At 40.4% G+C, this 13,096-nt stretch overlaps 1 protein-coding gene across 1 annotated transcript in view; it reads left to right on the forward strand.

Moving 5' to 3' along the window:
* Nucleotides 1-13,096, forward strand: part of IRS1 (insulin receptor substrate 1) — an 81,034-nt gene that overhangs the window by 61,237 nt on the left and 6,701 nt on the right. The window lies entirely within an intron of this gene.

Consider the following 13,096-nt stretch of genomic DNA (forward strand, 5'->3'; position numbering starts at 1 on the left):
CAATCTCTTCTCTTGTTATGGGTCTGTTCAGATTTTCAACATCACTTTGTTGTAGTTTGGGTAGGCTGTGTGTTTCTAGAAATTTATCCATTTCAATCTGCATTCATTTTTTAAAGAGATAGAAATGAATGGCATCACAGTTTCCATCTGCCTTTTCCCAGCGCAGCTGCCTCCATCTCTGGGCCTTTGTCCTAAGTCTGGACACTAAGCAGGGTAAAGAGAATATCAAAGTGGGGAGTCTTGTAGGGAGTTCTAACTGTTGTCATCTTCTTCCTTGTCATCTATGCCATCATCCAAAACTTCTCTGTTATTCAAGAGCGCCCAAGGCAGAAGTTTCTCATTCTTCTCTAGTTAACTCTTCTAGAACCTTTTCTACCCGGAAGTTTTTCTTCAGATTTCAATTCAGTATTGACCATTCAATATTTTTGCAGTTTAAGCCCATTTATCTTATGGAGATGGAGAACAGATGGCTTCCAGTATAGGCCTCCTTATAAACCCCATCCAGGTACCCTCCCTTTCATTATTCTTTCAAGTAAGTTAAATAGTATATTTCCCATTTCCCTTTAGATTTTTACTCCCTTGCTACTCAGAGTTGGCCCATGGACCAGCAGCATTGTGATTATGTGGGAGATGGTTAGAAATGCAGAATCTTGGGCCCCACCTCAGACCTAATGAGTCAGATTCTGCATTTTAATAGGATCCCCAGGACTTCCTAAGCACGTTTAAGTTTGAGAACCACTGCTTTTTTCTCTCTCTTCATAATTTAGTTATTTTCTCCAGACTTTTCTTTAATACTGCTTGAGAATGGAGGCTAAAGCGAGATATAGCACTGTAGTAATAGCCTGGCTATTACCAAGTGCAGTGGTAGAAAACATTTCTAGCAAGTATTTATGCATCTCAAATTCCTATTAATTTAACACGTTTGATGTTAAGATATTTCAAACTACATTGATGTGTAGTCTTCATTTACAATAAACTTGTAGTCTTCTGAGACACTTGTGCCCTTTTCTGCTGGATGTTTTCCCCCTTCACCTGCAGAAGTCAACCATTTTGTAGTTAAACAGTTTGGCTATTAGGCAGTTTTCTTTGTACTTACTCATGTTGAATGTCACCCTGTTTTTTCTCTTCTGTCATTTTGCTTCACGAAATAGTTGGGTTGCTAAAACTTTAATGACTCCTTGGGTGGTTAGAAAGAACACTGCTTTGGGAGTGAGGAAACCTGTAGTCTTGCTCACTGCTGCTACTAACTAGTGCCATGAACTTAGGTAACGTGTTTAATTATTCTAACTCTTAACAATACCACACAGTCAAAGTCCCCATACCACCAGGCCTGGGATTGCTTTGATTGCTCCATTCAGATTAATTCTTGGACACTTTATCCAATGACTTGATCCTCCAGTTGAGGTTGCCTATGGTAATGGAAATATAAAATCTTTGAAAAAGATTGTCATTCAGATGTGTATTTTGGTTAGTCATTGTACTGTCCTCTCTTACCACTTTTATAGGACTGTCAGGTGCGGAAAAAACTTACTTGCTAAGTTGAATTTTTGTGAAGTTCTCCTTTTATTTCTTAGATTCAGCTCTAGAAGAAATGCTAAACCCATTCATTGCCTTCCAATCAGTTCTGACTGATAGTGACTCTATAGGACAGAGTAGACTGCTGTATAGAGTTTTGAGTCTGTAATCTTTACAGAAGCAGACTGCCATATCTTTCTTCTGTGGAGCGGCTGGTGGGTTTGAACCGCCAACCTTTTGGTTAGCAGCTGAGTGCTTAACCACTGTGCCACCAGGGCTTCTCAGAAGAAGTGCTAGTAGACTGGTAAATGGTCAAAGGTAGGGAGCATAAGGATGCCATAGTGAAGGGTTCTGGCTTATTGTTGTTAGTTGCAGTTACGTCAGCTCAACTCCTGGGGACCTTATGTGTAACAGAACAAAACGTTGTCCAGTGCAGTGCCATTCTGTGGTGTGATGGATCGCTTGTGTGGCCTTTCTAGCCATGGTCTTGTAACTCCCACCCAGGTGATTGGGCAGGACTGTGCAGATAGGGTAATTGTAGCCCACCAAGGGGATTGCTAAGTTTTGCCATCCCGCATCCCTCAACAATAAGGAAACAAAAATCCTCACAACTGGACTAATAAGCAACATCATGATAAATGGAGAAAAGATTGAAGTTGTCAAGGATTTCATTTCACTTGGGTCCACAGTCAACACCCACAGAAGCATCAGTCAAGAAATCAAAAGACGCATTGCATTGGGCAAATCTGCTGCAAAAGACCTCTTTAAAGTGTTGAAAAGCAAAGATGTCACCTTCGAGACTAAGGTGCTATGCTTTAAAGGTGGGAAATTAGCAAGGATCTGGTTACTCTCCATCCTTGAACCTCTGCTTGAGAGACCTTGGGAAGGCTTTCTTTGTTTCTACTGGAAATTTTCCAGGAAAGATCTCAGAAAGAAATGATGTGGGGTAAGTCAGTGGCTATGTTTATGGTCCCTGTTGGGTACTATTGATGGTTGGGAGTGAGGAGAGCTCAGGGTGGGAGGGTAGAAAGAAAGAGGAGCATGTCTAGAGCTTGACATGGAAACTTACCTAGTCACATCTCTTATATTGCAGTGGAAGAAAAGTATGGAGAAACCAAATGAACAGGTAGACCATTGCCCATTTGTGACGTGGTTTTCCTGGGGGCGGGAGGAGGGGGAGAACTTCAGGCATTTTTTGAGTAGAATTAAGTAAGGTTCATCACAGGGCTGTTATTTAAGTGTTAATTATAGCCTGTCACTGTTTGATAGTAATGATGAAATTATGTGGTTGGGTTTATTTTGAAGTCATTTTGTCAGTGTCATGGGCTGCAGTCTAGAAAGAATAGAAGTGATTGTTTTCTTTGTGTACTTTGTGACCATAGCAGCTCTTGTGTCTAAATTTAAGGGGAATCTTTTCCTATTACCATTACCTTAGGGTTCAATTTTAAAAACTTTGTATTTAACCAGCTGGAAATCAACTTACTCTTTCCATTCATTATCTAATTTTTAGAACTTTGAACCCTGTGCATGCTCTTTGATGATGATATATGTGCTTTCTCCCCACAGTTTTTCTTCAGGTTTAAGTTTAGAGAAAACAGACCTAAAAGTGTCTTCCTAGGAAGACATACATAGATATAGCAGCTGGAATTTATATCTCGGTATTGATCTTTGCCAGTACCTGTCAGTCAGTTGTCATACTGTGGTGGCTTACATGTTGCTGTGATGCTGGAGGCTATGTCACCAGTATTTCCAATACCAGCAGGGTCACCCGTGGTGGCCAGGTTTCAGTAAAGCTTCCAGACTAAGACAGATTAGGAAGGAAGGACCTGGTGATCTACTTCTGAAAAAATTGGCCAGTGAAAATGTTATTGAAGGAAGAAGTCCAAGCTGCACTGAGGGCACTGGCAAAAAACAAGGCTGCAGAAATTGACGGAATATCAATTGAGATGTTCCAACAAATGAATGCAACGCTGGAAGCACTCACTCGTCTATACCAAGAATTTGGAAGACAGCTACATGGCCAACCAGCTGGAAGAGATCCATATTAGTGCCTATTCCAAAAAAAGATGATTCAGCAGAATGTGGAAATTATCGAATAATATCATTAATATCACACATAAGTAAAATTTTGCTGAAGATCATTCAAAAATTGTTGTAGCAGTATATCACTAGGGAACTGCCAGAAATTCAAGTGGGATTCAGAAGAGAACATGGAACCAGGCATATCACTGCTGATGTCAGATGGATCCTGACTGAAAGCAGAGAATACCAGAAAGATGCTTACCTGTGTGTTATTGATTATGCAAAGGCATTCAGCTGTGTGGATCATAATAAATTATGGATAACATTGTGAAGAATGGGAATTCCAGAACACTTACTTATGCTCATATAGAACCTGAACATAGACCAAGAGGCAGTCATTCAAACAGAACAAAGGGCATACTGCATGGTTTCAAGTCAGGAAAGCTGTGTGTCAGGGTTGTATCCTTTCACCATACTTATTCAATCTATATGCTAAGCAAATAATCCAAGAAGCTGGACTATATGAAGAAGAAAGAGGCATCAGGATTGGAGGAAGGCTCATTAAAAACCTACCATATGCAGATGACACAACCTTGCTTGCCGAAAGTGAAGAGGACTTGAAGAACTTACTGACGAAGATCAAAGACTACAGCCTTCAGTATGGACCACATCTCAACATCAAGAAAACGAAAATCCTCACAATTGGAACAATAAGCAACATCATGATAAACAGAGAAAAGATTGAAGTTGTTAAGGATTTCATTTTACTTGATGTACAATTAACGCCTATGGAAGCAGAAGTCAAGAAATCAGATGACATATTGCATTGCACAAATCTGCTGCAAAAGACTTCTTTCAAGTCTTCTTTCAAGCAAAGATGTCACTCTAAGGACTCAGATGCACTTGACCCAAGCTATGGTATTTTCACTGCTTCATATGCATATGAAAACTGGACAATGAATAAGGAAGGCCAAAGAAGAATTGACGTTGGTGCTGGTGTTGGTGAAGAATGTTGAATATACCGTGTGGACTGCCAGAAGGATGAACAAATCTGTCTTGGAAGAAGTACAGCCAGAACGCTCCTTAGAAGGGAGAATGGCAAGACTTTGTCTCACATATTTTGGACATGTTATCAGGAGGGACCTGTCCCTGGAGAAGGATCATGCTTGGTAAAGTAGAAGGTCAGCGAAAAAGAGGAAGACCCTCAGTGAGATGGATTGACACAGTGGCTGCAACAGTGGGCTCAAACAGCAATGATTGTGAGGTTGCTGCAGACCAGGCAGTGTGGTACAGTTAACGAGCCCGGCTGCTAACAGAAAGATTAGACCTTTGAGTCCACCCAGAGATGCTATGGAAGAAAAACCCGACAATCTACTTCCCAAAAAATCTGCCATTGGAAAGTCTATGGAGCACAGTTCTACCCAGACACACATAGGGTTTCCATGAGTTGAAATCAACATGACAGCAACTGGTTCTTTTTACTCTAGAGATTTAGTGAACTACTTCAGCAGTCCCCAGCTGGGACTAGGTTGGCATTGGGTGATTGGTTTAGGGGCGCCTCTCTGGAGATTTAGTGAACTTCTCTGCAAAGAAAAGTGGGTTTAGCCCCATAAGCATATTTCAGCTTAAGTCCAGATGGCTCCTGGCCATTCATGAGGACCCCAGTTATCTCCCTTGGGACAGCAGTTCCCTTAGAGTTACTGGTAAATATTTCTTAGCAAGGTTACCTTAGTTTAGAATTGTCACTACCTCTTAAATAAGAATTTGACCCAACTGTCCTCAGGATGGAGCCCTGGTGGCACAGTGGTTAAGAGCTCGCCTGCTAACCAAAAGTTGGCAGTTTGAAACCACCAGCCACTCCTTAGAAACACTATGAGGCAGTTCCACTCTGTCCTATAGGGTCACGATGAGTCAGAATCGACTCGACGGCAGCGGGTTGGTTTTTGTCCTTAGGATGCTTCTAGTTCCTTCAGTTAACCAACTAGTCAGACCACAGGAACAAGGTGCAGTTTAATTCAAAACGCTGTTAGGGAAGTTTCAAGCAAATGCCATTTTCCAGATTAACAAGACAAAGGCTTAAATGTCAGATAATGGAGAAAATAGAGACAAGAAGAACACTGTGGAAGTAAGACTTAAAAGATGAAGGCAAAGGACTGGTAGCTTTGGGGTTGGCATGTGAAAGGTGAACCCCTCTTGTGAAGTGGGAGACTCTTGCCTCCTTCTATGAGACCAAAAAAAAGAAGTGTTTCCAGTAAGTTCAAAATCTGCACCATTGTCTGCTTCAAAGACCTTAGAGATGCAAGCAGTGGGTATATTATCAATTATTCCAGATTATCTTTCAGATTTTTTCCCCCTCTGTTTTTAGCTGCCAACGATTAGACGTGCATCTGGCAGCAATTTCAGTTCGTCAGTGTTACTCAGGCTGCATTGACTGGTTACATCACTCTCCCATATAGTTCCTGCAGATGAGACATTAGAGGGGAGGGGAGGGAATCAGAAACAAAGCCACTCAATTCCTCCCCCAACCATTATAAATGTGCTTTATGGAAATAGTGCATAAGAAACTCACTGAACATCCATTTAAGCCTCTTCACGAGACTTCATTAAATTCTTTCACGTCGCCCTGTAAGTCTTTCATTAGCTGCCTCAGAAAGTGTGAGGCATCAAGCTTCTCGTTTCTTCTGGGAGAGCAACAGAAGTGGCCTTTCAAGGGTGTTTTTGCAGATAACATTAATTTAAGATCAGCTCAAAGGTATGCTAACATGGTCTTAATATTCGAAGTATCACCGAGTGCTAGTTGGTCCCTGTGTACATGGGCAGGTCTTTGTATAAAACTGTATCACAGGGTTGTTTTGTAGCTTTACTGCTACTACCTTTACTTTTTGTCTTAGTTTCCCGGGTCTGCCATAACAAAATACCACCAAGTGGATGGCTTAAAACAACAGGAATGTATTGTCTCACGGTTCTGGAGGCTAGGTACCAACTGTGTAGATTTCTTCTGTGGGCTTTGAGAGAGGAACTGTTCCATGTCTCTCTTCTACTTTCTGGTGGCGACCAGCAATCCTTGGTGTTCCTTTGCTGCTTACAGATGCATCTGCCTCTTATGTCACATGGCGTCTGTCTTCCCCCTGTCTGCCACTCTTCCTGTCTTTTCTCCATGTATATAAGATTCTGCTTAGAAGGTATTAGGACCCACCCTACTCCAATCTGTTGTCCTTAACTGATTACGTCTGCAAAGAAAAGCCCTATTTCCCCAAACAACATTACATTTGCAGGTACAGGGATTAGGACTTCAGCTTTTAGGGGAACAAATTTAATTCATAACAACCTTTATTTTTGTTCTGGCCTTTCCCCACACCATCTCCTCACCAGAGTAACTCTCTCTTTTCCCAATAAGCATTCTAATCGTGGCTTCAGCTTGTCTTTGGCTAATGTCTGGTGTATGGATTCAGTCTTTTTTTTTCCCTTCCCACCTCTTTCCTCCCTAGAACCATCAAAGATTGTTTCTTTTTGTGTGTAAACCATTTCTTGAGTTTTTATAATATTGGTCTCATACAGTATTTGTCCTTTTGTGATTGACTTATTTCACTCAGCATAATGCCCTCCAGATCCATCCATGTTGTGAGATGTTTCACAGATTCATGGTTGTTCTTTATTGTTGCATAGTAGTCCATTGTGTGTATGTACCAGTTTGTTTATCCATTCATCTGTTGATGGACATTTAGGTTATTTCCATCTTTTTGCTATTGTGAATAATCCTGCAATGAACATGGGTGAGCTTATGTTTATTCATGTGATAGCTCTTATTTCTCTAGGATATATTACTAGGAGTGAGATTGCTGGATCATATTGTATTTCTATTTCTAGCTTTTTAAGGAAGTTCCATATCGTTTTCCAAAATGGTTGTACCATTTTACAGTCCCACCAGCAGTGCATAAGAGTTTCAAACTCCCTGCATCCTCTCCAACATTTGTTATTTTCTGTTTTTGGATTCCCGCCGGTAATGTTGGGGTGAGATGATATCTCATTGTAGTTTTGATTTGCATTTCTCTAATGGCTGGAGCCCTGTTGGCATAGTGGTTAAATGATATGGCTGCTAACCAAAAGGTCAGAAGTTCAAATCCACCAGCGGCTCCTTGGAAACCCTGTGGGACAGTTCTGCTCTATCCTCTAGGTTCGCTATGGGTCCGAATCGACTCGATGGCAATGGGTTTGGGTTTGGTTGGTTTTAATGGCTAGTGATCAGGAGCATTTCCTCATGTGTCTGTTAGCCTCCTGAATTTCTTCTTTGGTAAAGTGTTCATATCCTTTGCCCATTTTTTAATTGGATTATTTGTCTTTTTGTTGTAGAGTTGTTGGATTTTCCTGTAGATTTTAGAAAGTAGACCTTTGTCAGATATGTCATAGCCAAATTTTTTTTCCCAGTCTGTAGGTTCTCTTTCTACTCTTTTGATGAAATCTTTTGGTGAACGTGTTTAATTGTTAGAAGATCCCAGTTATCTAGCTTATCTTCTGGTGTTTGTATATTGTTAGTTATGGTTTATATCCTATTTATGCTGTGTATTAGGGCCTCTAGCATTGACCCAATTTGTTCTTCTATGATCTTTATAGTTTCTGGTTTTATATTTAGGTCTTTGATCCATTTTGAATTAGTTTTTTTGTATGGTGTGAGGTATGGATCCTGTTTCATTTTTTTTTTAAAGAGGGACATCCAGTTTTGCCAGCACCATTTATTAAAAAAACTGTCTTTTCCCCATTTAATGGACTTTGAGCCTATGGATTCATTCTTGCTTGCTAATTCCACCAGTGCTTTTTTGGCTGTTGTGTTTTCAGGTAACAGGAGAAGATTTGAGATCTAAGGAGTTCCAGTTCTAAAAAAAAATAATTGCAGTAAGAGCTAATGTTTGAGTGCTTATTATGTGCAAAGCACAATGATGAGAACTTTTCATGTATTACCTCATTTAATCTTTTTTAATATAACTTATTTTATTTTTGTTGTTGTTGTTAAGAATATACATAGCAGAACATACACCAACTCAACAGTTTTTACATGTATGATTCGGTGACATTGATTACATTTTTTGAGTTATGCAATCCTTCTCACCCTCCTTTTTTGAGTTGTTTCTCCTACATTAACATAAACTCATTGCCCTCTAAGTTTCCTATCTAATCTCTTGAGTTGCTGTTATCAGTTTGGTCCCAGATAGATAGATCTTAAAAGAGCACAGTGCTCAAGGCAGACATTCTTTACTAGTTATGCTAAACTATTGTTTGGTTTTAAGAAGACTTCAGGGGATATTTTTGGTTTATGGTCTAAGGTTTAAAATTATCTCAGGTCAATAGTTTCTGGGGTTCATCCAGCCTCCATCGTTCCAGAAAGTCTGGATTCCATGAGAATTTGAAATTCTGTTCTCCTCCCCCCCTTTTGATAAGAATTCCATATCTCATTTAATCTTAATGATAACCCTATGGAATGAGTACTATCATTCCATGTTACAGATGCAAACATTGAGATTTAGGCGGGTGAATAAATTGCACCAAATGAAAAAGATTGTCTTAGTATCCTTCTCAAATTGATTTTGGAAATAAGTTTTGAGTTCAGCATAATCTGATCAGTTTAAAAAGGCTGTCAGCCACATAATAATTCCATCTCCATTCACAAAACAACCTTTTTTTTTTTGTTTTTTCTGGTTGAATTTCCTACATTATGTTTTGGAATTGAAAATCGCATGCAGGTTCCTCACTTTTCACCCAGGGAATGACAACTCAAGGGAAACACACAGTTACTGCGTTACTTTATTGCAGCCAAGAGTTTAAGCTGATCTTTAGCAGTCACCAGTTAAGTGTGGGCCCAATCTGTGGCCCTCAGCTGTATAAGATGGCTGGTACAGTTTCCACATTTCTTAACATTTTTTTGTATAAGAATTATTCTCATACTCCAGAAATCTTCATGACCTGCATTTCTCTAACAAGAATTCTTAAGGTAAAAGGAATGAGAATTGTCGATTGAATACATGTGAAATATGCAGCATATGCTTATATATTTATGACCAGTTTCAGCTGGTTTCAGAGAGTGTTCTTTCATTCTTTAGACCACCTTTATTTTATCTTTTTTAAAGAACAGCTCACTTAACTTCAAAGAATCCTGGATTAAATTCTCCCCATTTTCCCCTTGGTATTCTTCTACAAGCAAGAAGGAAGCCAAAGGCTAAAACCTTTTTGCTTGATTTAAGATGATGGTTTCCAGGAGGCGTTTCTTAGATGTGGGTAGTAGGGAAAGTTTCCTACTGAGCTTGACCTTCTGAGGCACTGTTGGAGGGGCATTGTTATCTGGTAGGCCAGTTTAAAAAGGAGCCCTGGTGGTGAAGAGGTTAAGCCTTGGCCATCAACCAAAGGGGAGAAAGATGTGGCAGTCTGCTTCCATAAAGATTACAGCCTTGGAAACCCTATGGGGCAGTTTGACTCTGTCCTGTAGGGTCACTATGAGTTGGAATCGACTCAACAGCACACAACAACAAAAACAACAGAAGGGCAGCTTAATGAGCAAGCAACTTGAGGGAAGGAGATGAGGGCCGCGCAGCTGAGGCACCTCGTGGTTCCCTTGAGGGTGCTGGTTTAGTTTAGTACATTTTTCTTACATTACCCAATTCTTCTATAAAGTCAACCACAACCCATATTATCGGGGATTCCGGCTAAAACTTGTGGTGAGTAGGAAATAGATTAAACACAGGTTTTCCCTTTCCTCCGGCTGCCAGAAGTGATGTCAGTGGTGTTAATAACCCTTACCTCAGCCGGCGGCAGACCCGGGGCCCACTAGGCGAACACTTGTCCTGCGCTCTTGTTTGTGTGCTGTTACCGAAAAACTGACGATGTTGATGAGAAACAATTGGGGAGCCTGACAATTACTCAGATGTAGCATCAGCCACTTGTTTTCTTGAAACAGAAATAAGACTCTAGGGAGAGGGCAGAGAATGCAAAATCCCTTTTGTGTTTGACAGAAAAAGGTGCTGGGAATAGGTCAGCTGGATTCCCATTTGCCTAATTACAGAAACAATATAACAGAGACTTTTTACTGTCTGTACACCACTTTGTAAACTAAGTTGTAGTTTTAAGTCTACTGGTTTGTATCAAAGCCAGACATATAATACCTGTATCCTGTTGTATGTCTGAACATTAACAAAAAATGGATGTGAAATTACAATATGAACCTCAGAACTGGAACGTCAGTCCATGGGGAAAAATATGCGCAGAAATAGCTCCCACAAGCAGAAGAAAGACTGACTTTTATGACTTCCTTACCCAGGTAATGTCCGTGACGTCTCACGTAACAGGTTTGATTTGGTTGAACTCTGCTGAAATTAAAGCTTCCTGTACCACAGCACATGTGGACTGACTTGAAAAGTGGCGGGATTGTTTTTTGAGTCCTACCTCCTTTCTGTCCTATATACGTAGATGTATTATAATATTGGTAGAAAAGACATTTTGATTTACATTTTTTTAGGGGGGCTGCTATGGTACTGATACCATTTATCTTTTAATTTACCAGCATCATCTCTGTTAATGAAAGAATGGGAAATAACAGAAATGGTTTCCTTTGGCTTAAAAAGATTTCTGAATGTTACCTTAATGTATCGTTGACAGAATACTTTTAATTATTGCCACCGCATTTTTAAAAATTTGTTCTATCTGCTCCATAAATCCCTAACCATCTTAAAACATCTCCAATGCCTCCTTCTGCCCTTTGTTTCTGGGGAAGGAGAAATCCACAGTGCTGACAGAAGTCAACCTGGTGGGCCACAGCATAGCTGACAGGCTTGAGGGTCGCCTCCCCGGTCACTCCTGAGCTTCTAGCCTTTTCATAATACGTGTGCCTTATCTTCACTGGTGGTCTCCTGAAGTTACCAGGCCTGCCAGAAGGTCTTTCACGGAGACAAAGGGAGAACTGGAGCGAGATGGCTTCTCACATGTTGGCCGCTCTCCCTGAATTTTCTTCCTTGGCAACCCGGTGACAAGCAGGTCTGGCCAGCAACCTTGTTATTTTCACCAGCCCTCTCCCATGTGACTTGAACCAGGCAAAACTGCTATTTAAGCAGCTCCCTTAAAGCACTGGCTTGGCCCGTTGGTTACCCTTTGCCGTTCAAGACCACGAAACCAAGTCTTCCTAGTCCAGTGCTGGCCTATTTTAGAAGATTATGGTTTCCTTTCTTGAATAAAAATGGCTTTCTCCTTTTGACATAAAATAGTAGAGATCTTAGTCTTTTCTCTAACTTTAGTTCAATCATAGCTCGATATTCGTTTGTGCGTATGTGAGAGAGACAGAGATTATGGAAGGGGCGACTAAGTGAGAGACTTTGGCGTTTTGAAGGCTTTCAACCTTCAGAAGGAGGATGCTTCTTCACCTCTTAAGTTCATCCCCTTCCGAGGTCCTCAGCTTGCCCTCTGAGCTTCCCAGCTGTGCCTTTTATAGAGCAGAGAGGCTCTTCCATGTCCCAAGTGTGAAGCTGTCTGGATTTAGCAATTACTTTGAGTTGGGTGATTACCATACTAATAGAGCTATGCCACATTAACGCTGCTGCTTCCCTAGATGCTACCATCTAACCCAGATGGGAGAACCCAGGCTCTAAGCCAGGACATTCCTTTAATCAGGGTTTCCCTGTCTATCAAATTAGTCAGTACTCTCTTTGCAACAAATGTAATTGAGACTGGTGATTTTTTTTTTTTTTAATGGACCCATTTGCCCATTTCAGATATGCTTAAAAACAGAACATTTTTGCAGTGTCTTATAAAGTGCTTTATTAATATGTAAAGATTCTAGAAGAATTAATCCGCTCTAAATTAGTCTTGACATCATTAATTAATTGCATCATCATAAAGAAATGTTACTTTAGAATAACTGTGAAAATGGAAGTGAGGTCAATGAGGTGGCTGAAGAAATGGGTTAGGATAAGTGGTGGTAGTGGTATGCGGTTGAATGTAATTGTATGAAATAAGACATCAGCAGACCTAGGAAGATAAAATAGAGTCACAGGACCACAGTCCCCATCTCACAAGGTACAGAGCTACCCACTCATATTCCTTCCACCTTTTCTCCCTCTACTCCCAGTCCAAGGAATGCTTTCTTCTGCTGAGAGAAATCCTTCCTCCTTCATTGTTCTTCCAAACATTTTGCCTATGCCGTTCCCTTCAGGACTTACTGTTTTGGAAACCAAAGCTGGGATGACTTTTTCTACTTCCAGATTGCCATACTTCTCCCCCAAACACAATGAACTGGGAGGATGGGAAAGGGATAGAATACCAAGAAGGTATAAAAAATTGGTTAACATTTCAAATATTTTCTCACCACAGACTTTTAAGAATGGGAAAATTCTAAATATGCTTAAAGCATTATTTCCTCTTTTATTTAAACATGTTTGATATGAAATGCAGGATTTTGAAAGTTCAAATCCTTTGAGTAAACAGTGAAATTAGAACCGCAGCCAAATAGTGTCCTTCCCTGAGTGATAGGAATTACAAGTAGTTTTTTTATTCCTTCTTTACACTTTTTTTTTTGGGGGGGGGG

This window comes from Trichechus manatus, unplaced genomic scaffold (genome assembly GCF_000243295.1).
Source record: "Trichechus manatus latirostris isolate Lorelei unplaced genomic scaffold, TriManLat1.0 scaffold00147, whole genome shotgun sequence".
In the NCBI taxonomy this organism is placed as follows: Eukaryota; Metazoa; Chordata; class Mammalia; order Sirenia; family Trichechidae; genus Trichechus; species Trichechus manatus.